Source organism: Caretta caretta, chromosome 1 (assembly GCF_965140235.1).
Source record: "Caretta caretta isolate rCarCar2 chromosome 1, rCarCar1.hap1, whole genome shotgun sequence".
Lineage (NCBI taxonomy): Eukaryota > Metazoa > Chordata > Testudines > Cheloniidae > Caretta > Caretta caretta.
The window spans coordinates 239,850,776-239,878,455 of record NC_134206.1 but is presented as its reverse complement, the minus strand read 5'-3'; the positions used below and the strand labels follow the sequence as shown (position 1 = coordinate 239,878,455).

The 27,680-nt window shown below is 40.9% G+C and overlaps 1 protein-coding gene across 7 annotated transcripts in view; it reads right to left on the bottom strand.

The window, feature by feature from the left end:
* EPS8 (EGFR pathway substrate 8, signaling adaptor) overlaps window positions 1–27,680 on the bottom strand; it is a 213,651-nt gene that overhangs the window by 133,454 nt on the left and 52,517 nt on the right. For 5 of the 7 annotated variants that reach the window (XM_048827861.2, XM_048827868.2, XM_048827844.2 and 2 more), the window contains exon 2: window positions 774–834. The exons of the other annotated variants lie outside the window; for them this stretch is intronic. The gene's annotated coding sequence lies outside the window, so the exon portion shown is untranslated. The remainder of the gene's footprint in view (window positions 1–773; window positions 835–27,680) is intronic. 7 annotated transcript variants of the gene reach the window in all.

Sequence of the window (27,680 nt, the reverse complement as noted above, 5' to 3'; positions counted from 1 at the left end):
CATGACATTTTATGCTGGCCCAGAATCCAAATCTGAAAATGTTCTCTAAATGTCACATTAAAAAAATATATATATATTCCTGAACAAGATGAGTCATTTTACAGTAAAAGGTTCTCCCATGTCCCACGGACTATTAAAACAGGAAGTGCCACATATAGCCGACTACGATACAAACATATACTATTCACTTGCCTCCTGTATCGTTCAAATCAGGCTTTGAATGAACAGCTTAAGCAGAAATGCACTGAAACAGAGCTACAGTATTTATTATTGGAGCTGGCTGAATAGTGAAAAAAATCATTTGTAAAATGTTTTGCAAATACTAGGGCTTCAGCATGACTGGCCAGTATTCCACAACATTAGCATTCACAGAACTTTTAAAAGAATTTGACCAAATACATATAGTTCTTGCTGAACATGTGGTCAAATCCACTAGTTGCATAACTAATTCTGAAGGTCAAATACCAATTTACAACCTTATGTTGACGGACATTTGTTTGCTTGTGGTATCTGAATATGTTGAATACGAAACAAAGTCATAAGAAGACTAGTTCATAAATGCATTGCAAAGCCACAAAAAGTCAAAATTCACTGACTGGTATTTAACAAAAGAAGACTTTTTTTTTTTAAATTAGCATGGTCACTTAAACAAGGCTAATACACTAATTTACCTCAGTAATACAGACATAGCTTAGACAGCTATTAATGAGTTCTGAAAGACTGACAAAAGACAAATTATCTCTGAAACCACAACAAGCATTTTTTCCTCAAACCTTATTTTCAGTCCTGATCCAGGTGGTTGTTTTCTTCAGCAGCACACAGTCTTCCTTCAGTCTAATGGCGTAAACAGAAAATGATGGTCGGTAGCTTGATCAAAATAAAAACCCTAACTATAAATTATAAAGGCTTCTTATACGGAATAGTGCTCATCCAAGCTCAGTCCAACAGACAAGCCTAAAGGAATAACTGTTCAACCCTTCTAAAATCTTAGCTACAAATGACTACGGGCAAAAATGCCATGATTATAAATGGGTGGGAACTAGAAGATCAGAGTACAAAGCATTTCGTACATTCCACAAGGAGTTTCGTTATCTCACTATATGCCAGGAATAGAATCAAAAGGGTGTCATAGTTTACCTTGGACTTTGGTTTGTTACATTGCTGGAGAAGGTGCTTACAAATCTTCTAAGTAATATAATGAACTCAAATGACTAAAAAGTTACAGGAGAATCACTAATGACTACCGAGAATTAAGGCAAATTTTAGTCTTAATTATCTGGATCCACTAAATTGTTGTCCCTACTCCTGGGACAGATACATCCATTTGGTCCCCATGGGATAGGCAATTGTCTTCCTCCCACTTCCGACTCCATGACAGCCAAGTAGGCAGGCAGCCATCAACCATCAGCTGATCCTTGGGCTGCTGCCCGCTATTCTGACTCATTTTTCTGTTGCATGTGGCCTCTGACAACGGGGCCTGGCTCCTAACAAATAAGTTACCGATGTATTGTTTTGGCAAGGTGGTAACTTTCTGGTACACTGTTTGGATGAGATTAACTAATTCGAAATGTGTTCTAAATTATTTGGGGCTCAAATCTATGTTGTTCTTCTGTTTAATTGAGGACACACTAATAAGGTTGTCTCAGCTCAAATTAAGAGAAATTATAATGACTGACAGAGAGAGCATTTCCTGGACACTAATGACTGGCTGGGTTAAGGGCCTCAGGCAAAGTCAACAAGGCTCTTTAATGCAGCAATTAAACACCAGGAAATTCCTGACCTGAAGGTCACTGTTGCCATTGCCATGGACACAGGAGAAGGAAAATACATGCACAGCTCCTCAGGAATTTCCCTAGACTGGCCACAACTATTTATCAATACCAGCTTAGAGCAGGAGATGCCCCAGTGGAGGGAGTACTTGCAAGGTGACTCATTTTGGGGATGGAAAGTGTCCTAACACGGTCCTCTCCCCTAGCCACATCTCTGGGACACCTTTATTCCACCCAGGCCCAACCACTTAGGCATACTAGTGCACAGGCAGCTTCCTCACTGCTCTTGGACTGAGATTTCAAGACTTCCACTAGAGAGGCAAGGTGGGTGAGGTAATAACTTTTATTGGACCAACTTCTGTTGATGAGAGAGAGAAGCTTTCGAGCCTCACGGAGCTCTTCTTGTCTCTCTCACCAACAGAAGTTGGTCCAATAAAAGATATTACCTCACCCACCTTGTCTCTCTAATATCCTGGGATCAACACAGCTACAACAACACTGCCTACAAGACTTCCACTGGCAACTGAACTTATTTCAGAGAACAAACCATAGAGTAGCATCTCAGCAGTAGTGTACATGCCTGGCAGGAGCGGCACCTTGCTCTGTGCTCTACGGTTGGGGGTTCCTTTACAAAAGCATACTGACCCCCTGCCATCGCCTCTGGGTCTCATGCTCTTCCACAGCTGCATGCTCCCTCAGACGAGCCATATGCTCCTCCCTGGTCCTAGCTGTTCACTCTCCCCTCTCCGGCTGCAATGGGAAATGCACAGAGCTTGTGCAGCAAACTCACACTTCAAGGTACAGATCTTTATTTGTCATTTGCACTAGTTGTAGCATCTCACTTTGTGATGAAAGGAAAGATGTTCACAGACAGCTGAGAGCAAGAAAAGCCACCCACAGCTGACACAGCTGGAGAGGGGACCTTTCATAGATGCTGGGCGGGGACAAGAGACAGAACCTCTGCTACAAGCCCATTCTGATGGACACTAATGACCTATGGAACAGTCAGAGTGGCCTTCTCACCTGCTTACTATGGTACCTCTCCAACCAGGAGGCTGCATCCAATTATGTCACACTTCTCTTCAATGAATATAACTTCTCTCCGGGTCCCCTTCATTGAGGCCGAACAAACTATGGCTTGCTTAAAAAACGAGGCAGGATTGTAAATCTAACACTGGTTTCAGAGTAACAGCCATGTTCGTCTGTATTCGCAAAAAGAAAAGGAGTACTTGTGGCACCTTAGAGACTAACCAATTTATTTGAGCATGAGCTTTCGTGAGCTGAGCTGTAGCTCACGAAAGCTCATGCTCAAATAAATTGGTTAGTCTCTAAGGTGCCACAAGTACTCCTTTTCTTTTTGCAAATCTAACACTGTAGAATATTTTCCCTTTGATTTTTTTTCCTAAGTCAAGTGTGTCCTTTATTGGCTACTGATGAGTTACTTGGTTTCCAATACTGGTCTTTACTGAGCAGTTAATGATAGCTACAGAAATCAGTGGGAAAGCAGAACTTCAATATGAATGTTCTGTTAGGCTAGCATAGAAAAGAAGCAAGAAAAATGCTATACATTTCTAGATCAAGTGAGCCATGGATATTTAAATTTGCTTTAGATGACACACAGAAGTCCCCAAATAGATGTGAAAGAACAACACGTGTGGTATTTGGTTCACTATGTGTGACACAGTATAATGGTTCCTATGAAAGCGTAGAGTAGTGTCTTACATATTGAAGGATGAAATATATAGGATATTGGGCAAGATTTTCAAACTTGACAAGTGATTCTGAATGTTTCAGCTTTCGTGTTCCCAACTTGGGACAACTTAATAAAGCCTGATTTTCAGAGGTTGAGTGGCTCAGCACTTTCTGAAAATCAGGCTCCTTTCAGGTATCTCAAGTTGGGCACTCAAAGTCACTACCCATGTTTGAAAATCTTGGTCGCTACGATCCTGCCCCTCAAGCATACAGATATGTAGGTACGCACATAGTGGGAGCCTGTCCAGCAGTTGAACAGGATTAGGACAAAAATAAATAAATAAAAATCTAGGTTCTAGTCCAGAGGTGGGCAAACTACAGCCCACGGACCATCCTGCCCAGCCCCTGAGCTCCTGGCCAGGGAGGCTAGCCCCTGGCCCCTCCCCTACTGTCCCCCCCTCCCCTGCAGCTCTGGGTAGTGGGGCTGCGCGCTCATGCAGGGCAGCACGTCTGGCTCCAGCAAGGCTCTCAGACATGCTGCTCCGAGTGGCATGGTAAGGGGGCTGGATAAGGGGCAGGGGGTTTTGGGGGGGCAGTCAGGGAGCATTTGGATAGGGGGTGGGGTCCCTGGTGGGGCGGTTGGGGTGGGCGGGTCCCGGGAGGGGGCAGTCAGGGGATGGGGAACAGGGGGCAGTTGGATAGGGCAGAGGTTCGGGGGGAGGCAGTCAGGGATGGGGAGTGGGGGGGTTAGATAGAGAGTGGAGTCCCGGGGGGCGGTTAGGGGTGGGACCAGGCTGTTTAGGGAGGCACAGCCTTCCCTACCTGGCCTTCCATACAGTTTTGCACCCTGATGTGGCCCTCGGGCCAAAAAGTTTGCCCACCCCTGTTCTAGTCTCCTCTGATATATTCTCCATGAGCCCCACTGAACAAGTGATGTCTCACATTCTTTCCCCAATCTGCAAACTGGGAATATTAACTCATTTTCCTCACACAGATATATGAAGCTTGATTTTAAATGGCTAGGAGATCCCTGAACAGAAGGCACTATAGAAATATGTGTACATAGCTCATACCCTCAGAACAAGTATTACAAATTGACCATAAATAAATCTTCTAGAAAGCATGATTTAGGCAAACACCAACTGAAGCTAACACATTTTATCTATGCAAGAGGTTTTTTTTTTTGTTTGTTTTTTTTTTAAAAAAACTGCTTCCATTCATGTATATCAGTGTCTCCCTGGAAATCTATGCTTTGCTTCTAATCTTTACTATATGATGACAGATATTAGAGGCTATGTATTCCACTCTTTTGGGGACTAAATCCAAACATTGATACAGGAAATTGGCAGGATGAGGATGAAGTATGTGAATTCACAGCCAAGTTCAACCTGTATTTGGTCAATAAACAAATATAAATGCATAAGCATGGTAGATTAGATTTTGTTGGGGTTACTTCTCCAGCTTGAAAATTCCTGTGATAATCATGCTTTCATCAGCTCAGAGTAATCAGATTCTGCAGTTTTAAAAGGTATTGGCACTATTAATGCTTTAAACTCTTACGAAAACAAAATGCTTCTTTTACAACACGAGGGTATTGCTAATAAACTCTACGGTCAATAGGGTACAAAGTCAACATTCTAATGCTAACCAGCACACACACACTCAGTCTCTCTCTCTCTCTCAAATCAAAAAGAAAAATGACAGCTACATACTTTGATCTGCAATTATTTCAATAATTAGTTAAGAAGTCTTAACACAGCAAATAAATTAGTGATCAGAGCTCAATCTCAGATCTATTAAAAGAAAACAAATTTTTAATGTAAAATCTTCTAACTGATGTTCAAAACCGCACTCTTAGTCTAGATGACACAACCTCATGTCAAAAAAATAGGGTGGGAACCCCTGTCTGAGTTTACAGATTGCATGAAATTCCTCACTTAGTTTTTCAAGGGCGGTAACCAAGATTTCCTTTACTTGCTTAATAAGTAAACATTTACTTTGCTTCTGAGCAGTCCATATTCAGTTACAGCAGTGTGCAGTGTTTAAAAAAAATGTATAATGTATATAACTGAAAAATCGGAAATGAACACAGATAGGCAGATTAGCCGTGCAAGCTTACCTCAGTGAGAATGATTTAGAATTAAGAGAAGTCATTGAATATTTGGAATGCAAAGAATGTTTTTCCCCCATGCCACAATGCAAATATCCAGACACTGAGTACAGTCTTTTCAAAAGCCATGTGCCCAGCACCAAGTTTACTGTTAAACTATACCACGGCAATTGATTACTGTCTAAAGAAACACAAATCAGTTTTCATTCCTCACTCAAAACACTTTACACATTTTATCTGAGTAAAACACTAAAAGATAAAGAGAGAATAAGATTGAGATTTTCAAAGCTGACAGGAGGATTTAGCCACACAGCTCCAATAGACCTGAATGGAAATTGTATGGGCTAAATTTCTCACTCAGCTTTGAAAATCTCAACCTATGCTTTTTGGAGGACAGTTGATTTACACACACACCCCACACACACATTGTATGAAAACACAGTAAGGCCTCAACCTCTCCCAAGTATCCCTGCCAAAAGAGTCATACAGAGTCTCTCTTTCAAGCATCAAGAGATTTACAGAATTGTACACCATTTATAGAGTTACTGTCTATATGGTGCACAGGGTTCATTTCACTTTATCCACCTCTGAATAATACCCACACTTTGTGTGATGCCATTAGCCATTGTAATAGCACCAGCAACGTTACACAGCAGCTTAGGGTAAGAAGTGAATGGTACTGTATCCATTTGAGACAATAGGAGTTTAGACAGAATGCAATTACCCGAAGTCAGAATTTCACCAGGACACCACAGCTAGCGCTATTAGCCAAAAATGTCCTTTCCAAGTTTTAGGTACCTTATTCGTGAAAATGGTCACTGATCTGTGTCAGAATTACAAGGGAAAAGAGAATCCTAATATACACAGAGTTCATTTTTAAAATTTGTCTTTACATTAGATTGTTCCTGGCCCGAGCTTTCAGACTTTTACTTGTCAAATTCCCAACTAGTACAATTGCAATATAAAGAGTTCAAGCTAGAGGAATTGAAGGTCTCAAAGGCTGTTTAAATGGATTCAAGAGCTTTTTACTTCTCCTGAAAATTGCTGCGGTAAGCATAGTCCAGGTTATTATCTGTTAAAAACACTCAACTGATTAAAAATTTTTAGATCTCTTCCAGCTAGTTATTCATAATCTGCTATGGCTTAAAAGGACCAAATGTATTGATTTGAAAACTAGTCATTCTTTTGTTTTAAAAGTTAAAAATTAGTTTCAGGCACTGCACTTGCCCCTGAATCTCCCTGCTAGTATAAGCAGTTTAACAACCAAATGTTTTCTTCCTACAAAGAGGGGAAACTGAGCAACTAACTACACAGAGGAAAACAGTGAATTTGCTTATACAAACAGAATTGTGAAGTGCACAGAGATGAAAAAATGAAAGGGAGAAAATTTCTCAATAACCACTATCATTTATAGAAATTTTAGGAATTTCCTGCAACAATAGTAGGTCAAACATTTTCAGACAGAAAGGTGATTTTTAAGTTGACTGTGCCCTTTGCACATGACAGTGGTTTTTGGTTTTTTTCCAGCAAACAATATTCAAGCCAGATCCAATGTCTGCATTGAGGTATATTTCTCCCCTTTTCAACTAATTTGCTCCATTAAACAAGAGACTAGCATTTAAACAGAGAGATTACTTTAAGTGCTCACATACAAGAAAAATCATAACCTTTTTATACTATAACTAAAATGACAATATTAGCTATAAATATACCTCGGGTTTTTTTCCTTAAAGCAGAAACCAATTAGTATACACTACCTGAAGAAAATGCGGAATACTTTCAAAACATTACACTGAGAATAGAGAACTGAATAGTCCTAGAACAGCATAAACTACAATAATATATATTCTGATAGCAATGTAGGATGTGTCAGACTGGAGACTAGTCTATTTACTCTTGTATCCTCCTTTTGTCAGTGACCAATACTTACTGACACAGAGAGCCAGAAATGCTCAATCCTCTAACACATTATGTGGCCAACTGAGTTCTAAGATTTTATCACAGGGAGGGGAAAAAATGCCTTCCTAACTCCTGCAGACAATCAGCAGGAACAACTGAAGCATGAGAGTTGATAGACTTCGTATTTTTAAAACAATCTAGCTAGGATACTTGCAAGCATTGTATATCTGGAATCTGTACTTCTTGGTCACATCTATGCCATTACCCTGAACTTCCCCTTCCCTCTGATGCATTAACTCCACATTTCCATATCTGTTAAGAACGTAGTTCACAATTCAAAACAAGTCACTTGCTGGATTTCCCCTTCTTTCATCAATTCCTAGTTTAACTACACAATCCTTAGATGGATCAGATCCAAAATGAATAGAATCCCGCAAAGTACCTTATCACCCCTATAATTGAGTAGCCCTACTCAAGTCAGCGGGACTACTGCACATGTGCACCAAGTTAAGCACATCCTTAAAGATTTTGCTGGATCAAGGCAATTAAAGTTAAGCACATGCTTAGCTAGACTAGGGCTTTTAATTACTAGCAATCTTTCTTTCTTTCTAAGGACAGTTGCACACCATTCCTGATGTACCAGAGCTCCCTTTTCCCTAAAAAAGATTTTGGAACTATCTATCTGGCTAACCATATAAAATAACATACAGAAGTAGCACTGTATTACATGGTATCCATTCTACATGGTTACCATAAGACCCATGCTCTTGTTCAATGTGTTAGCAAGCACTGAAGCAGATGATGGCTGAGAAATGGCTACTATGAACCCAAATGGGCATCAGCTGACTGACAAATCCAGAGTCAGCAAGAACCAAAATCTCTGCATCAAACAGTTCTTCAATGTTATGGACCAGACCCCTGACTCCAGCTGGAGCTACACTTGGCACAGAATTCAGGGTGCAGATTTGGTCTTTGACCTAAATTTACAGCTTCCCTTCAGCTGCTCTAAGTTACATCAGCAGAAATAGTGACCATTCTACTGGCTGGGGGGTACAGGAGTATGACATGATACGGCCATGACCCATATTGCCCAGCCAGCTATGCTGGCTCTATGCTAACTGAAGAGTCTCTATTTCAAGAGCATCCCTAGGCGCCTTATAAGGCAGCTATCCAGCTACTTTACACTGCCTGGACAGAGCAAGCAGCTGGATGGGGGCCAAGGACCTGGGCCTATATTTATTAAATGCACATACTCTGACAACTATGACCTTCTCGATGTGGTGTCTGTCCCATCTAGTGGCACCGAGACCACTTAGAGAGAGTTAAATGAGTCTGCTCTACAGCGTTAGCTATCGAACAGCTGGCTTGTAGCTCATGCGGTAGAGGCTCATGCACTAAGCTCCAGAGGTCCCTCGTTCGATCCTGCCCACCGATGACCGGGGTCTGTTGATGTTACAATAGCACATGGCAAACTCACCGGCTACAACAGTTAATAAAATTTAGCAGACTTGATGATTTCAACAGAGTGACGATCTGTAATGGTCTCTCCTCTCATCCCCACGGCAGTGGGGGTTCACCAACAAGTACCACATGAAAAGACTCCAGTTCCAGTTGCCCAGCTTAACCTTTCTCATGGTACCACATCAGTTGTTCTCTTTACCTTCAGATATTTGCATGGCCCATCCATATTCAATTCACTTTTTACAATGAAATAAACAAAATCACTGAAAATACAAATGTATACATTACCTTTAGCCGGCTGAAATTTAGACATCTGCATTGAATATTACATGGTATGACACTATATCCCAAGGGCCAGTTCTAGGGCAAACAAGCAGGGCAGTTGCTTTGGGTGCCAACTTCAAGGAGGTTCCAAAACACTGTGCCACTCTGCTTCCCCCCCCCCCCCATTACTTCCTCGTGTTGGCTGTTGGTTGGGGAGGTTTTCCACCCTGGCCAGCAAAACAGCTAGGGCTGCACCTACACAAGAGTGTTTCCATAGTACTGTATTTATAAAAGGCACTGAGTGCAGTATGTGCACAAATATTTAAGAACAGTGACATTTCACCCAGCAAGGTGTCATAGGTTCAGCAGAGAATGTTGCAGGAAATTCCACATCGATTGTCAATCGACCAAACAGACACCCACCAAAGACACAGCAAAACACTTTTAAGATTCTAGTCAAGAAAAGATGGAAAAAACAAGTAATAAGCACATCAATCTCATTCCTTGGCTATGGGGGAGGTAGTTTTTTGGAAGATGGGGTTAGCTGATATTTTCCTAAATGTTACACATAAGCAGACTTGTACAGAAACATTATCATAGGGGAAGAGCATAATGAGTCCATCATTTTATCTTAATTATTTCTGGAAAAATTGTTTGTTTTTTAAATAAGTGGCCGAAGAAGCCCTTTATGACACTGCTTTTAAAAAATCCTGAAGGTTATGAATACGGACTAAGCATTTATGTATAACAGAGACCAACCTGCTATGCAGGATTTCAAAATAAATATAGCACTGAAGGAATTTTCCTCTCCCAAAATGATGGCAAAAAGTTTAAGATTCTGCTATAAAAGTTATAATACAAACTGAGTTAATATAATACCCTAATGACCCCATCAGAATCTGAACTAAGAAATGGTACTAATTGTTGACAGACTACATCAAAATCATTTGCTGCCTATTACACTTTTATTCAAAAGACCACTACAATTCAGGTTTAAACTCACCTCCAAGAATTTCTGTAATTAACAGAAATTACACGACTCTTCAATTAAAGCAGACTGCATGTTATTGGTTCACAGTTTTTTGTATCTCCAGGAGCAAGACATCACACTATTCCTCTAAAGCACATTGTATTATGTTGTATTAGAAATGAAATCCATAATTTTAGACTTTCACATATCAAGCATCCAACGGGTCTTTAAAGGAGCAGTTTCTTGAACTTCAGACTGGTTGTAGTTCAACTATCATGTGTCCCTTTTGTAAAACGTCATGATGGGCGTAGGTAATCATTGGAATTTCCCCTCATTTACGTGGATATAAGTTAATTTTTCTTTTTAAATCCATTGGAGGAAAAAATTAACCCCGTTCAACCTAAAGGTGAACTTACATCAATGACTTATGAAAATACTGGGAACCAGAAACAGGTCATTTTTAAATTGGTTTAATATATAATTATGATAATTGCTAACACTGTACTGTGTATTGCAAAAGCCAATAATTTATTGTAGGATCAAAGTGAATTTCAAAAACCATAATTAATTCCATCTCAACAACCCTCTAAGTTTGGTAAAATGAGAAGTTGTCTCAGAGTGCAGGTGCATGCAACGAATCAGTAGCAGCAGAGATGGACCTAGACTCCCGGAATCCTGACTCTTTCCCCACCCCCTTCTCCACAAGTTACGCAATGCTGCCTAAAGGATGTTTTTTAAAATCCCAGTTTCAAAACCTAAGACAATTCACATTTTAAAATAAACTATATTTAAATATAAAAGTTGCATATAATATTTTTAACCTTAATAATGTTTGTGATGTGTTTTGGGACATTTTAACAGTTTTAGCTATTGCTAATTAGTAAAGCATTTTCTGAGTACACAACATATTACATGAACACATTAATTTAGTCTATAAGGATCTTCCAGACTTTGTAGTCAATGTTATTTCTTAAGTATGACAACGTGCTTGGCACTGTATAAATCCTTGTCCTAAGGAGCATAGAATCTAACCAAGGGAGACAAAGCAGACAGGATGCTCTGGGAAGCTCAAAGGAAGAGCTGGATGAAAATCTCTCAACAGAATAGATTACAAGGGTGTGCACTGGAGCACATGCACATACTTTATTATTGATTTTGTTGACTCCCTTTTTACAGGCATGTTGCTATTTTGATTCAACTGTCCAAAATTAAACCATTTACTCTGCCTAAGAGACAATATTTAAACTGCTCCGGCATACAGCTCTGATGGAGCATTAGCCTTGCTTGATAAGGAAAACAGTTTTTACCACTATCCTGTCACTCCACACGTGGACTGAGAAAGGATTTCCAAAAGTGACAAATGCACGTCATCTCTACACAGCTAAATCAATGAGTGTCCAAAAGGAACATAGATCAGACAAGATGTCCAGTGTTTCGTTCATAACCCTGTTTGTTAGAGAGAGACACAGACAGACAGAGACTCTCTCTCTTCAAATGGGTGTTTGACAGCACCCCCACTGAGTGACTTTGGCATAGTGTCTCTTCATATTGATTTTTCAAAAGTAAAGAACTTCTAACTAGGCCACAACTGCACATTCTCTCAACCTCCTAATATGGAAATTCTACCACACAATCAACTCCTAACTTGGAGGAGGAAATTTTTGTGCCTTTGATGGTGCCATGAGGATCCTTCCCACATGCCCCCCTCTCTCCCATGCTAGAAGATCCATGCACATAGTGAAGTGTCGCCTTCTTTCAAACAAGAAGGTTTGGATGTAAAGCTGCTCCTTAAAAATTAGAGAGTTCATTTAGGACCTATTCCTGAAATCCTACCCATTCCTACCCTGCTAGTTAAGGAAGAACAGTTCAACACCCATCTGCTAAACCAGCACACACTTATTCCTTAATAAATTAGGTTGTGTAGTAGTGAAAAATTACCCTGCATCTGCAACTAATTTACAGATTCGGTATTTATAATCCAGATCTTAAGTGGACATTAAAATGTATGCCGGATTTTTAACAACTGTATTTTAACCCCATTAAAATATTTTGATTGAAACAGCTTCAAACCAGAGTCAGCTGTGAAACAATACAAACCAACTACAAAAATCTCTTATTAACTACTCGCAAGTAAAATACTATTTTTTAAAAATATATCAATTTCTCTCTGATGGCCATTAGTTCTGGACACACAAGCCAATCAATCAATATTGGACACTCAGTGCATGATTTCACCCCTCTAAATGGGAGCATATTAATATGGATCTTATAAAAATTCAGCTGAGTTTTTGCCAGGTACACAGCAAAAATACATGCCAATATATGTAAGCTGAGAGTTGTTGCTCTTTATGTAATTAAAAAAACCCTCTAAAATGTGCAAATTACAGACACTTCAATTTAAAATACTGATTTGATTGCACTAGTTCACCTGGCATAAAATACAGCAGTGCACAAAGTCAGCTAATTTCTTCCTTGCAATGTTTCTTTTTGTCTCCAGTGGATTTAGTGTTCATGAGAGGTGCCAAATTGACAGCCCTGGGATGCAGCTCCACTATGAAAATTAGTATCCATCTTTCAGCAATGGTGCAGCTGACCCTTAGATTGGAAATGTTAGTGGAGACATGGCTCAGGTAATTTTACCCCCTTGTCTTGGAAACCTGCGCAGGTTTTTATTACAAAACCACCAAATGAAAAAAGCAGCTTGAGAACACCCCCCTCCCTTTTTTTTTCCCTTTTTTTTAACTCATTGCTTAAAAACGAGGTACTGATTTTCCTAGAGTGGACAAGATCATCTAACAGGGTATGCTACGCTCATGTCATGTGATCCCACAGTCTCGCACACCTCGTTTGTGAATACCTCGACGTGATTTATTAATAGTACCACGACCATCATAATCCATGCAACACCATGCAACTCTATCTACAACTTTCTTCAGATGTCAGCCTGTTCTCCCAGAGAGCACTCACCCTCCTAAGACCCGTTTTCCCTCAGTTCTGTTAGCATTTCCCACTCTGCACTTCCTTCCAGTGCTTTTTAACTACCCCTCTCAGCTAATGGGACAATTAACTCCTTCATGCCCCCACTCCACAGTCAGATTAGGTAATTAAGTACTCTAATTCCTCAGTAAAGTCTTCTCTGGGGGGAAATAATTAGAGCTTAAGTGACCAGAGTGCTGGGACATCAGTTAGCGCTCAGCACTCTGTCACAGGTCGTACAGACCACAGAATATTTTCCTTTCGCTGCCGGGCTGGGCCCCTCAGGGAGATCTGCGCTGGAAGAGGCTTGCACCTGCAGTGCTCTAGATAGGATTGGGCCCCTGGTCAGGAACTGACCTATCAACCTAGAAATAAAAGGGCTTTCTATCTCATTATCAATATGTGAAGAATTTTGTACAGAAGGGAGCATGTTTGCATTTTCAAAAGTAGCTACATTTTTTGAAGTGAAATTCTGAAAGTTAATTATTTTTGCTCTCCCTGCCTAAAATCTGACTGTTGTACGAAGCTCTCCTATCAAAAGGATCATATGATTTTTGGCACACATACACCACAGCACATACACAGCCCTCCTACCAAGGCCTTGGGCATAGTATCACTTTGTCAGCTGGACTGACCCACAATTGACTTTCAACAGGCTTGGACACAATTTTCTTTCTAAAATCTATTACACCATCTAACAAGTTAATTATTGATGATTCTAACCCTTTTACATAAAAGTATTTGTGCAAGGCACTTAGTGCGGTCATTGTGGGTTGTGTGCGCGTTTGGCCATTTGTTTTAATCAAAGGTTGCCTCAAATAAAATTGTAAAGTGGCCTCTGCAGAAACATTTAATTCCCCTGACTGTTCTGAAAACAAGAAATGGCTTGTGTGTCTTGGGGCAGAAAAGAAGCCACATCTCTTCTAGCATCCTGATTTAAGTAACTCAATTTTACTCCTTTAGCTTAGTCTCTGAAGAATATTAATCTGATTTATGATACCACAGCCACACAAATTTAAAGAGCTGGTAATGTGGGATCACTTAAGGGCCAGGATGAAAGACAAGTAGAAAGCACCTTTGCTTTGTGTCATCAGTTGCTACTACAACCCAGGTACCGTAATATGAATACAACCATATTGGGAGAAACTGATTTAGCACAGCTGTCTTCTGACACCATTAAAGCAAAAACTACATTTTTTACCAAGAATGAGACAGTAAGAGCATCCTTGAGCCATGCTCAAGCACAACTGGGTTTCCTTTGCCGTACAAAAATGGAATCATATTTTAACAGTACCAGGACACACCTGTAGTGTAACCAGGGGTCTTGACAGTCAAACCTGTAGCGCTAAAGGGCCATTAGCATGTGGGCGCAATTTATAACGTGACTGTGAACCGCTATTGCCAATCACAACACACTTTAAAAGTGATCTAGTTCATCGTGAAATATAGTTCAAAGCGATGAACTTCAAATAAACAAATGCATTCAACACTGGTTAAAGTTAACCCTTGAAATAGTTCCAATAAGTAAGGGATCCAAATACCGTAGCAATTTTTTTTTTTTAAGTCCCATTCTATACACATACTGCATTGTTTCCTAAAAAACCAGAGGGAGCTGGCACAGGTGTGAGGTGAAGAGCTCTCTGAGATCCTCTCTAGAATGCCTATTTTTCTTACTTTTCATCAACCCCTCCCTCGAAGGTCCTGTTACTGCAGCAACCTTCTATCTAACTTAGGCAAATGTCTCTCCCTCTCATAAGTATGATATGGTCCCCAGGATCCTAGTATCCGAGTGACTCACAATCTGTAAACTATTTATCCTCCGAATACCCCTGCATGGTAAAGAAGTACTATTAGCCTCAAGTTTCAGAAGGGAGCCCGAGGCACAGAGATGTTAAGTGACTTGCTTAAGATCACACAGAAATTCTGCAGTAGAAAAAGAACTTGAACCTCCCAAGTCTTAGAATAATACCCTAACCACTCAACCATCATTCCTTGCAGCATAGGCACTGTCTTTTTCCTGAAATGCTTCGTACTGGTATCACTGGTGCAACTCTACTGATGGTAAGAACAGTGGGAGCTCTCATGAAGAAAAGTTCCAGGTGGCTGCCACCATGGACTATCTAATGCCTTTTCATATTTGACCTTTGCTATTGGGGTACAATCTCTTTAGATATGATGGTTTAATTTTATTGGGTTTTCTTGTGGGAAAAGTCTAGGACTTTGAAGTGGTGTCTGCATTTTGCTCCAGAGGTATGGAGATTCATGGTCATGTTGTTTATACAGCAAAAGTACTATTTATCTTTTCTTGCCCTATGAAAAAAAATGTATTTAAAAAAAAAAAACAACCTAAGCATCACATCTGAAAAGATCTTACCCAGGAGCAATGCTCAAACATTTAAAAACAGCACAAGCAGTTTTCTAAGAGGAGAGTAACTATTCAGAATTTATATTTTTTCTTGGACTTCAAGCAATTGTACCTTGGAACTATATTTGTATCAGCAAAAAACTTGCACCGTTAACATAACTCTCTAGCATTCTGAAAATACTTTGAAATGTGTAAGATCCATGCAATATACGTTTCTGTCTCTGGTTTATCTGCATTGATAATGCAACTTCTACAGCAGATTTCCATATTTTAAGTTTAGAATATACTTGTGTGTTTTTTGTGTATTACATAAACACTGATTTGTAATATTTGTTGGCACGTGGAATTTAAAAGTAAACAGATCCATTTCCTGAATTTAACTCCCAATATAACAAATTTATACTTTGAAATGTTAAGCAAGCTTCATTTAAAAAAAAAATATGATGTTTGCCTTTCCCTTTAAAGACACCTTTATCAGTTCCTTTCACTATCCATTTTCCTTCCCAAAGTTCAAGTAATGATGGAAAATTAGTGTCTATGGTACAAACAAGCTATAAAGAATACCATCTGCTATTCTGTAACTCATGTTCTATGCAATGGAAAAAATCTAAAGCTTTGTGAGTGCCCAGTTCCCTGCTAGCTGGTGTCAAAAGCAAATAAACAGCAGATTAAGATCATGTCAATAACTAATTCCACTAAATCACTAATTCTGTTTTCTAAATGCTTTATCGAGAGACTTAACCATTGCCAGAGTGCGAACTGCCATTCAGATTAAAAGCTATGTGATCAGAACTACCGTTTTATATAGGAGAAACAGGACAGACACACACACACACTCACTCTCTCGCGCTCTCTCTCTCTCTCTCTCTCAGAAGCCTATTCATCACCACAGCAACGTCTAAAACAAAGGTGGAAGCCAATTCATGGAGTCATATTCTTCAAAGGAAAGAGCATGAAGGGTGCTTTCTGCCTGTATCTGTGTGTGTGTGTGGCGGGGGGGGGGGGAGGGGGAGGGAGGGGGAAGGTTGTGTATTTGTTTTTGTTATTAAGTAATGTTATTCCATTCACTGATTGTATTTTGATCAACACTGTGCATGAGCCCAGAGCAGCAGATAGACACAATGTTATGAATTAAAAATAAAAAAAAAATACTGTGTGTGAATTCAATTATAAAACGCTGGCGTTGCCCTGAACTGGCTAATTTATTTCTATATCAGAGTAGGGTAACATCATATCTATGTTGACACTATCTTTTTTAAAAAAGAGATTTCCTCCACACACACACACACACACACACACACACAAAGAGAAGCACTAGCAAACAAAATCAAACCTACACACAGTTACCCTGTGCAGCAGGACACAGACTAGGAAAGAATCTGTCCCAACAGTGAACATTTTAATGGTGGAAATTTAGATAGAAAATTTTCTTTTGGATGCGGAAAGGACACCCTTATATAGCACTTGCCCACTTTCCCCTTCTCCATTCACTTCACTCCATATGAGCGACATGATTTTTCATATGTTAAGAAAACCTGCCTGAGACAGTAAAATAATTCTGAATTGTATACCAATTAAAGGACAGTCTCAGATTCCTCTCCGCTCCCCATCATAAAAAGTTACTTGAGTCACATGAGGGAAGAGACTGATTTCTGATGAATGATACCTTCCCTTTAATCTCCAAACTACAGAAGAAAAAAATAAAAACAAAACCCCCACAATCAAACTGTCAAAACTCTACTAAAAGAATAGCTCTCACTCATGACTTCAGTCCCGACCATACAGAGTGGGGCACACACATACAAGCAGTCACTCCGCATGCACTGTGTCTATACAGCACCAATCCCAGAATCTACATTCTGAACTCAAACATTGCAAGCTGCTATTTCAGTGTGAAAACACCATCCTTCCCTTCTAGCTTTCAAGTTGGGGTGGAGGGACTTGAGTATTTTGAAACCCAACATACAGCTTCAAAAATGAAGAGAAATGGCTCATGGGACTTTTATTTTGAGGGAAGATTAGGCTGACAAGGTCCCTTTAATAATGGTGGGCAAAGTCAAGGATATAAGTATGAATTAAAATGATTAATGCAAGGTATCTACTCCTATAACAGAAAAAAAAATGGATCAATCCTGCCATGAGGAGACCTGCTAGAGATTCCCTTGCACTGCCAATGATTCTACAGTTCTAGACAAAACTTACGGCAACAGAGAAATCTTTGTTCAATTCACTGCTAAGCCAATGTTTTCTTTGGTTTGAAATTATTCAGCCATCACTGACCATTACCCACTAGCAGATTTTTAACAGCTTGTGATTTCTATAACCTTTTTTCTCCCAAGTCGAAGGGCATCTACCATATAATCCCGCAGCATTTCGGGTGAAGTGGAGGGGACTGAAGAAGACCTTGTAAGGAGGGTAGCCTATGAATATTCTTACCCTGTGCCAATTTTTGGAAAATACATGCCATTCAGAGCAGTTTGGTTTGTAAACTCAAATGCTCACATGGAATGATCCAAAATCTGATCCCAGCTATACCACTGTAAATCTAAAGTAGTTCTATTTACTTTGATTCGCCTTGGATTTACACCTACCTAACAGAGAGTAATTTGACCAAAGGGATCTACTGATTAGGGCAAAGAACTTGGAATTCAAGAGTGCTGATTCTATTTCTACCTGTACCACATAGGTTAACTGACTTGATTCACCACATAGGTTAACTGACTTGATTAAGGCTGTTTGTACCTCTCATTACTTGGCTCTATAATAGGTGTAAAACCAGCCTTCCCCACGAGGTATGTTGATGCTCAGTTAATACTTACCTCCTTTGTAAAGCACTTTGAGATCTACTGATGAAAAACACTATGTAAGAAGTAGGTATTAATACTTTTAAAGTGTTTTGGATGACAGGTGCAATACAAGTGCAAAGTATTAAGCAACTGATTGAGGTGGATTTTGCCTCTGAAAACAGTGGAAGATGAAACTTGGAATCCAAAAGGTACCTAAGAAAATTGAGTGAGTGAAGAAAAGAATAAGAGTAGGATATGAGGCAAAAATAGTACACAAGTAAGTCTTCAGCTGCATGTCATCCTCAATGTACTGTACACTAAACAAAACGATTTTCCTGGTTAAATCAGTATTCTTGTAATAATATAATTTGTGTGTTAATTAGGTGCAGTGATATTAATGATTCATGAGCAGTGAGTTTATTGCATGTAAGTTGAGGCATTCATAATCAAGGTGATTTGCAATACATCAATATTTCACATGACAAAGTTATTATTGTACATCCAAACAAAGTTACCTGGTCCCTACTGTATTTTGTTTTCAAAGGTTTATAGCCATTATGTAAACAAAGAGACTTTCTGATTTCTTAACAACAATCAGCATTTCATATTACCACTACTTCTTTGCATTCGCTAGTTAAGGCTCTCAACTTGTGTAACAAATAGTGGATGCAGATATCAAGGACATCAGTGGGTCCTGAATTTGTGATCTTCAAAACCAAGGCACAACTGTCTTCCCGCTTGAACTACAGAAGACCTACTTTACTTGTAAATAAGCAGTAGGCTTTCAAAACCTCTGTGACAAGCCAGTAAAGGAAAACATGCTCAATGCGCAAAGCCAGCACATACTATCTGGAAGAGTAGTTATCAATGGTTCACTCTCAAACTGTATCTAGTGTGGTCCCGCAGGGGTTCATCTTGAACAATGGAATGGAGAGTATGCTTATAACATTTGCAGAGAACGTCAATCTGGGAGCAGTTACATGCACTTTACAGGACAGGATTAGCATTCAAAATGTCCTTGATAAGCTGGACAATTGCTCTGAAATGAACATGATGAAATTCAATAAAAAGACAAGTGCAAAGTACTCTGTTTAGGGAAGCTAAATTGAACATACATCTACAAAATGGGGAATAACTGGCTAGGTGGTAGCGTTGCAGAAAAAGATCTGGGAGTTACAATGGATCACAAATTGAATAGGAGCCAACAGTGTGATCCAGTTATGAAAAAACCTAACATACTTGGGTGTTTTAACAGGAGTGACCTATGTAAGACATGGGAGGTAACTGTACTGCTCTACGCAGCGCTGGTGAAGCCCCAGCTGGAGTACTGTGTCAAAATCTGGGTGCCACACTTCCATTTGTCCATATCCTTATTAAAGAGTCAAGAGGAGAGCAACAAAAAGGATAAAAGATTTTGAAAACCTGACCTATAAGAAAAGGTTAAAAACTAGGTGTGTTTAGTTTTGAGACTGATATGGGGAGGGGTCGGACCTGATAGCCTTCAAATATGTTAAGGGCTGTTAAAAGAGGACATTGATCAATTGTTCTCCATGTCCACTTATGATAGGACAAGAAGTAATTGGCTTAATCTGCAGCAAGGAAGATTTAGATTAGATAATAGGGGGGAAATTTCTAACTATAAAGATAGTTGAGACTGGAACAGGCTTGCAAGGGAGGTGGCGGAATTCCTGTCATTGGAGGTTTTTAAGAACAGGTTGAACACACACCTGTAACGGATGGTCTAGTTATACTAGGTCCTGCCTCAGCAAAGGGAGCTGAACTAGATGACCTCTCGAGGTCCCTTCCAGACCTCCATTCCTGGGATTTACTCATCCTAAAAGCATTTGTACTGGTCTATTAAAAAAGCATAATCAGCCCTGAGATCATAAGATATCAGCCCTTAAAAACACACCACATTGCGCTGATTACTATCTTGTTCCTCCCCCACCATCCACCCAACTGTGACAACTGTACCAACTTTTTTTCCTATTAGTTCTTAGATTGAACGTAAGCATATTGCATCATTTGACCATTGGAGTTCACAGCTCTCAGGATTCTATTAAAGCAATTGTTTCTATCTCAAGCAATTCTCAAGGTAGCAGCTGCTATGTCAGAATTGAGGTGAAAAAAGTATTCATGATGGTCATGAGAAATCAGGTTTCAGAGTAGCAGCCATGTTAGTCTGTATCCGCAAAAAGAAAAGGAGGACTTGTGGCACCTTAGAGACTAACCAATTTATTTGAGCATAAGCTTTCGTGAGCTACAGCTCACTTCATTGGATGCATTCAGTGGAAAATACAGTGCGGAGATTTATATTTACAGAGAACATGAAACAATGGGTGTTACCATACACACTGTAAGGAGAGTGATGACTTAAGATGAGCTATTACCAGCAGGAGAGCGGCAGTCGGGGGGAGGAAGCTTTTGTAGTGATAATCAAGGTGGGCCATTTCCAGCAATTGACAAGAACGTCTGAGGAACAGCTGGGGGCGGGGGGGGGGGGGGAGAAGAGTATAAACATGAGGAAATAGTTTTACTTTGTGTAATGACACATCCACTCCCAGTCTTTATTCAAGCCTAAGTTAATTGTATCCAGTTTGCAAATTAATTCCAATTCAGCAGTCTCTCGTTGGAGTCTGTTTTTGAAGTTTTTTTTGTTGAAGAATTGCCACTTTTAGATCTGTAATCGAGTGACCAAAGAGACTGAAGTGTTCTCTGACTGGTTTTTGAATGTTATAATTCTTGACGTCTGATTTGTGTCCATTTATTCTTTTATGTAGAGAGACTGTCCGGTTTGGCCAATGTACATGGCAGAGGGGCACTGCTGGCACATGATGGCATATATCACATTGGTAGAGATACAGGTGAACGAGCCTCTGATAGTGTGGCTGATGTGATTAGGCCCTATGATGGTGTCCCCTGAATAGATATGTGGGCACAGTTGGCAATGGGCTTTGTTGCAAGGATAGGTTCCTGGGTTAGTAGTTTTGTTGTGTGGTGTGTGGTTGCTGGTATTTGCTTCAGGTTGGAGGGCTGACTGTAAGCAAGGACTGGCCTGGCTCCCAAGATCTGTGAGAGTGATGGGTCGTCCTTCAGGATAGGTTGTAGATCCTTGATGATGCGTTGGAGAGGTTTTAGTTGGGGGCTGAAGGTGATGGCTAGTGGCGTTCTGTTATTTTCTTTGTTGGGCCTGTCCTGTAGTAGGTAACTTCTGGGTACTCTTCTGGCTCTGTCAATCTGTTTCTTCATTCAGCAGGTGGGTATTGTAGTTGTAAGAATGCTTGATAGAGATCTTGTAGGTGTTTGTCTCTGTCTGAGGGGTTGGAGCAAATGCGGTTGTATCTTCGAGCTTGGCTGTAGACAATGGAGTGTGTGGTGTGGTCTGGATGAAAGCTGGAGGCATGTAAGTAAGCATAGCGGTCAGTAGGTTTCCGGTATAGAGTGGTGTTTATGTGACCATCGCTTATTAGCACAGTAGTGTCCAGGAAGTGGATCTCTTGCGTGGACTGGTCTAGGCTGAGGTTGATGGTGGGATGGAAATTGTTGAAATCATGGTGGAATTCCTCAAGGGCTTCTTTGCCATGGGTCCAGATGATGAAGATGACATCAATATAGCGCACGTAGAGTAGGGGCATTAGGGGACGAGAGCTGAGGAAGCGTTGTTCTAAGTCAGCCATAAAAATGTTGGCATACTGTGGGGCCATGCGGGTACCCATAGCAGCGCCGCTGATTTGAAGGTATATGTTGTCCCCAAATGTGAAATAGTTATGGGTGAGGACAAAGTCACAAAGTTCAGCCACCAGGTTTGCCATGACATTATCGGGGATACTATTCCTAACGACTTGTAGTCCATCTCTGTGTGGAATGTTGGTGTAGAGGGCTTCTACATCCATAGTGGCTAGGATGGGGTTTTCAGGAAGATCACCTGTCAAGGTTCCTCCCCACTCTGAACTCTAGGGTACAGATGTGGGGACCTGCATGAAAAATCTCCTAAGCTTATCTTTACCAGCTTAGGTCAAAACTTCCCCAAGGTACAAAATATTCCATCCTTTGTCCTTGGATTGGCCGCTACCACCACCAAGCTAATACTGGTTACTGGGGAAGAGCTGTTTGGACGCGTCTTTCCCCCCAAAATACTTCCCAAAACCTTGCACCCCACTTCCTGAACAAGGTTTGGTAAAAAGCCTCACCAATTTGCTTAGGTGACTACAGACCCAGACCCTTGGATCTTAAGAACAATGAACAATCCTCCCAACACTTGCACCCCCCCTTTCCTGGGAAATGTTGGATAAAAAGCCTCACCAATTTGCATAGGTGACCACAGACCCAAACCCTTGGATCTGAGAACAATGAAAAAGCATTCAGTTTCTTACAAGAAGACTTTTAATAAAAATAGAAGTAAATAGAAATAAAGAAATTCCCCCTGTAAAATCAGGATGGTAGATATCTTACAGGGTAATTAGATTCAAAAACATAGAGAACCCCTCTAGGCAAAACCTTAAGTTACAAAAAAGATACACAGACAGAAATAGTTATTCTATTCAGCACAATTCTTTTCTCAGCCATTTAAAGAAATCATAATCTAATACATACCTAGCTAGATTACTTACTAAAAGTTCTAAGACTCCATTCCTGGTCTATCCCCAGCAGAAACCAGCATATAGACAGACACACAGACCCTTTGTTTCTCTCCCTCCTCCCAGCTTTTGAAAGTATCTTGTCTCCTCATTAGTCATTTTGGTCAGGTGCCAGCGAGGTTACCTTTAGCTTCTTAACCCTTTACTGGTGAGAGGAGCTTTCCCCTGGCCAGGAGGGATTTCGAAGGGGTTTACCCTTCCCTTTATATTTATGACATCACCAATAGATTTTAGTTTCCTCAGGAAGTCAGTGGTGTCTCGAAGATAGCTGGGAATGCTGGTAACGTAGGGCCTGAGGAGGGAGTCTACATAGCCAGACAATCCTGCTGTCAGGGTGCCAATGCCAGGGGCGTCCAGGATCTTGGGTAGCAGACAGAATACCCCTCGTCAGGGTTCAAATCCGCACAGACACACCCCTAGTTCTTGTGCTTTTTCAGGGAGTTTCTTGAGCAGATGGTGTAGTTTCTTTTGGTAACCCTCAGTGGGATCAGAGGGTAGTGGCTTGTAGAAAAAGTGTTGTTGGAGAGCTGCCTAGCAGCCTCTTGTTCATATTCCGACCTATTCATGATGATGACAGCACCTCCTTTGTCAACCTTTTGGATTATGATGTCAGTTATTTATGAGGCTGTGGATGGCATTGTGTTCTGCACGGCTGAGGTTATGGGGCAAGTGATGCTGTTTTTCCACAAATCAGGTGATTTTAAGGGCAGGTATCTTGTGACTTGCCAGGAATACAATGAATGCTTTACACCGATGTGAAATCTAGTATTCCAAGCTTTCTGTACAGTTAAGACCCCAAATCTTGCAACCTGCACAGGACCACCCAGGAAATGGTGTGGAGCAGCATTGACTTCAATGGAACTCCCAACAGAAAGCTCTGCCCACCCTGATCGGGTTGTAGGGATAGGGCGCTAAAATGCCTACTGATATTTGAAGACACCTTGAGTATTAAAAACACAGTGATTGACTTTTGTGAGTTGTCAACCAAACAACCTCTCCAGTAAAAATCCCTTTGTGAACACAAATCAGGAAGGTTAAATGGTTAGCTGGCAAGACGGCACTTTAAACAGAGAAGAGTAGCAAACTGCACGGCAGCTCTCCACACATTCACTTGCATGAAACTGCAGCATCAGCAGCTTCAAAAAGGAACAGATTGCTGCAGTTTTACCACATATGTCACAGATGGAAGAAACCTAAGAGTCCACTGAATGCATCTGATGAAGTGAGCTGTAGCTTATGCTTATGCTCAAATAAATTTGTTAGTCTCTAAGGTGCCACAAGTACTCCTTTTCTTTTTGCGGATACAGACTAACACGGCTGCTACTCTGAAATCTAGAAACAAGTGCAGGATCTTAGCCTCAGAGGAGGATATATTAGAATTAAACTGATAACAGATGCCACACCTAGAGGGTCACTTTCATGCTGTTTTTCTTACAAAGGATATTCAGAGAGAGACTGGAGATGAAATTTGTTTACACACACGCACATACATGAAAAAGCCCCCTTTTTGAAGAAAAAAAAAAGTGAAAAACATTTTCCTGACAGTTACATAAAAGGCTTTGGAGAGAGAGAGAGACCTGGCACTTTTAATCACCCTCAACTTGACAGCAGCCAGTCAGTGGTTCTGTTATCAGAGCCCCACAGCTTGTATTCTCAGACTATGAAGCATAAGCTACAGGGTATTAAAGAAAGCCCTCTCATATTAAAAAGGCAGATTCTTGCTGTTTAGTGCAATGTACCAACCACTATAGCTCTGTCTTTTCTTTCAAGTTTGGTTTCCCAGGGGATTTATTTAGTTTAGAAACCTGGGGGGGGGGGGGGAAGGGTGGAGGTGGGGGGGGAAGAGAACCACACACAAAAAAGAGTCAGGATTTCCTAGGATTAGCTGGTAGTCTGGACAACTCCCCTTTTAAACTAATCAGTCACTTTAATGGCAAAAGCAGGGAGTCTACAACCCTTTGACCCTTGGCATTTAATGCTTGTTTAAAGGTTTCAGCCTTCATAAAAACAAGAGGCCACACTCAAACTTAACTCACCAGTGACCAATTAAGCAACTCCCATGTGCTTGTGTTCAAAACTTCAGTTTGATTAGACACATACTATTTAGGCACAGATTCACCATTTCTGCCACTGTTTGATTCAGCTCAAGTGGCTGATGTTTCTATCCCAGAAGTGCTTGAAGGTTGTTGCCCAAAAAGATGACTTACTGGAGAGTAGAAAGAACATAAAGAGAAGATTCAGCTTTACAATTACAGTACATATTCTAACGTCACTGTTCAGTAGGTCCAATCAATTCTTCAACTGAATTTACTCTACAAAGAGGTGTAATGTACTTTACAATTTTTTTATTTTTTTGCTTTTGACAACACTGGATTTAAACCTGATAAAGATTTGATGCTGCAAATGTGGTTTGTCTCAGTCCTTTCTGGAGCTCCATTAACTTCAGTGGGGCTCCCTTTGCAGAATCAGGGCCCCAGGCTGAGACTATCCAAAGTAGTTATAACAGCTATCATTATGACTGCAAAAATATCCATTCTAATCCTTGCCTTCATATGATCACAACCTTCCCAAATATTCCCCTTTTAGGCTGAGATGTTCCATTGTGTGTCTGCTCAAAGATGATTTTGCAGAGTGTGGAAGTGTAAAACTAGAACACAGTCCCTTCACTTAGAGCAATGAGTGGTTGTATATAACTGATGGCAACATTTGTGCTGCCTCAAATAATTTTGTGAATAACTTGTAGCAGTTCTATGCTCCCTATACATCGTCTTCTATAGCACAGTGTGTGTGGGCACCTGGGTGCAATTGCTAGTAGTAGAGAGTGCACAAGGCAAAAAAGAAAACAGCCATTTCACCTCTTCATTTCCTATGAAAAATGAATGCTGCCAGGTCAGCTGCTGCCACATTTGCTCCTCTCTCCATTCTACAATTTCTGTAGGCAGATGGTGAGGCAGGAGGCCAGACAGAGGCATCGTATCATAGAATATCGGGTTGGAAGGGACCTCAGGAGGTCATCTAGTCCAACCCCCTGCTCAAAGCAGGACCAATCCCAAACTAAATCATCCCAGCCAGGGCTTTGTCAAGCCTGACCTTAAAAACTTCTAAGGAAGGAGATTCTACCACCTCCCTAGGTAACGCATTCCAGTGTTTCACCACCCTCCTAGTGAAAAAGTTTTTCCTAATATCCAACCTAAATCTCCCCCACTGCAACTTGAGACCATTACTCCTTGTTCTGTCATCTGCTACCACTGAGAACAGTCTAGAGCCATCCTCTTTGGAACCCCCTTTCAGGTAGTTGAAAGCAGCTATCAAATCCCCCCTCATTCTTCTCTTCTGAAGACTAAACATCCCCAGTTCCCTCAGCCTCTCATCATAACTCATGTGTTCCAGTCCCCTAATCATTTTTGTTGCCCTTCGCTGGACTCTCTCCAATTTTTCCACATCCTTCTTGTAGTGTGGGGCCCAAAACTGGACACACTACTCCAGATGAGGCCTCACCAATGTCGAATCGAATCAATGCCCCTACTTATACATCCCAAAATGCCATTGGCCTTCTTGGCAACAAGGGCACACTGCTGACTCATATCCAACTTCTCGTCCACTGTAACCCCAGGTCCTTTTCTGCAGAACTGCTGCTGAGCCATTCGGTCCCTAGTCTGTAGCGGTGCATTGGATTCTTCCGTCCTAAGTGCAGGACTCTGCACTTGTCCTTGTTGAACCTCATCAGGTTTCTTTTGGCCCAATCCTCCAATTTGTCTAGGTCCCTCTGTATCCTATCCCTACCTTCCAGCGTATCTGCCACTCCTCCCAGTTTAGTGTCATCTGCAAACTTGCTGAGGGTGCAATCCACACCATCCTCCAGATCATTTATGAAGATATTGAACAAAACCGGCCCCAGGACCGACCCCTGGGGCACTCCACTTGATACCGGCTGCCAACTAGACACGGAGCCATTGATCACTACCCGTTGAGCCCAACAATCTAGCCCGCTTTCTATCCACTTATAGTCCATTCATCCAGCCCATACTTCTTTAACTTGCTGACAAGAATACTGTGGGAGACCGTGTCAAAAGCTTTGCTAAAGTCAAGGAACAACATATGACTGGACATAGTGCTGTGCACACTTTGACGCTTATGTTGTCAAAACTTACGTCGTTCAGGGGTGTATTTTTTTCACACCCCAGAGCGACATAAGTTTTGCCAACATAAGTGGTAGTGTAGACATGGCCCAAGTCACCTGACCTAAAGCAATAAGACAATAAAAGGTAAACTGAGGAAGGGGGAGAGGGAGCAAATGTGAAGGACAGCTGGAACTTCCTTTGGCATTACTTGGTATTCCATTGCACCAATTTTTCCAGGTACTTTCCTCAGGATGATTCACCTTCCCCAAATCAGGTATTCAAAACACCAAACCAGTTTAGCCTCTTCCCCACACATTCCTCTCTGCTTACTTTCCACATGTCCACTATTTCATACTACATTTGTTGCAGGGAGAGTCTAACTTTCACCCCTCGCTTAGTGCTTGAAGGCTGGACCCTATGGGAACTTATGAGTCCATCAATTATTACAGGTCTTGTAATGTTTGTTGTTGCATTCCTTCTTCCCATTTTTTTTTAATGTGTCCTAGGTTCCTTGTACTTGGGATTCTTTCCAATAAGAAACACCAATTTTTAGTCTTCATAAGAGGTTCCCCGCCCCTCCCCATCCCCACTGGTGGGTTCCCAAAGGCAAGTTTTCAATTGACTTATTTA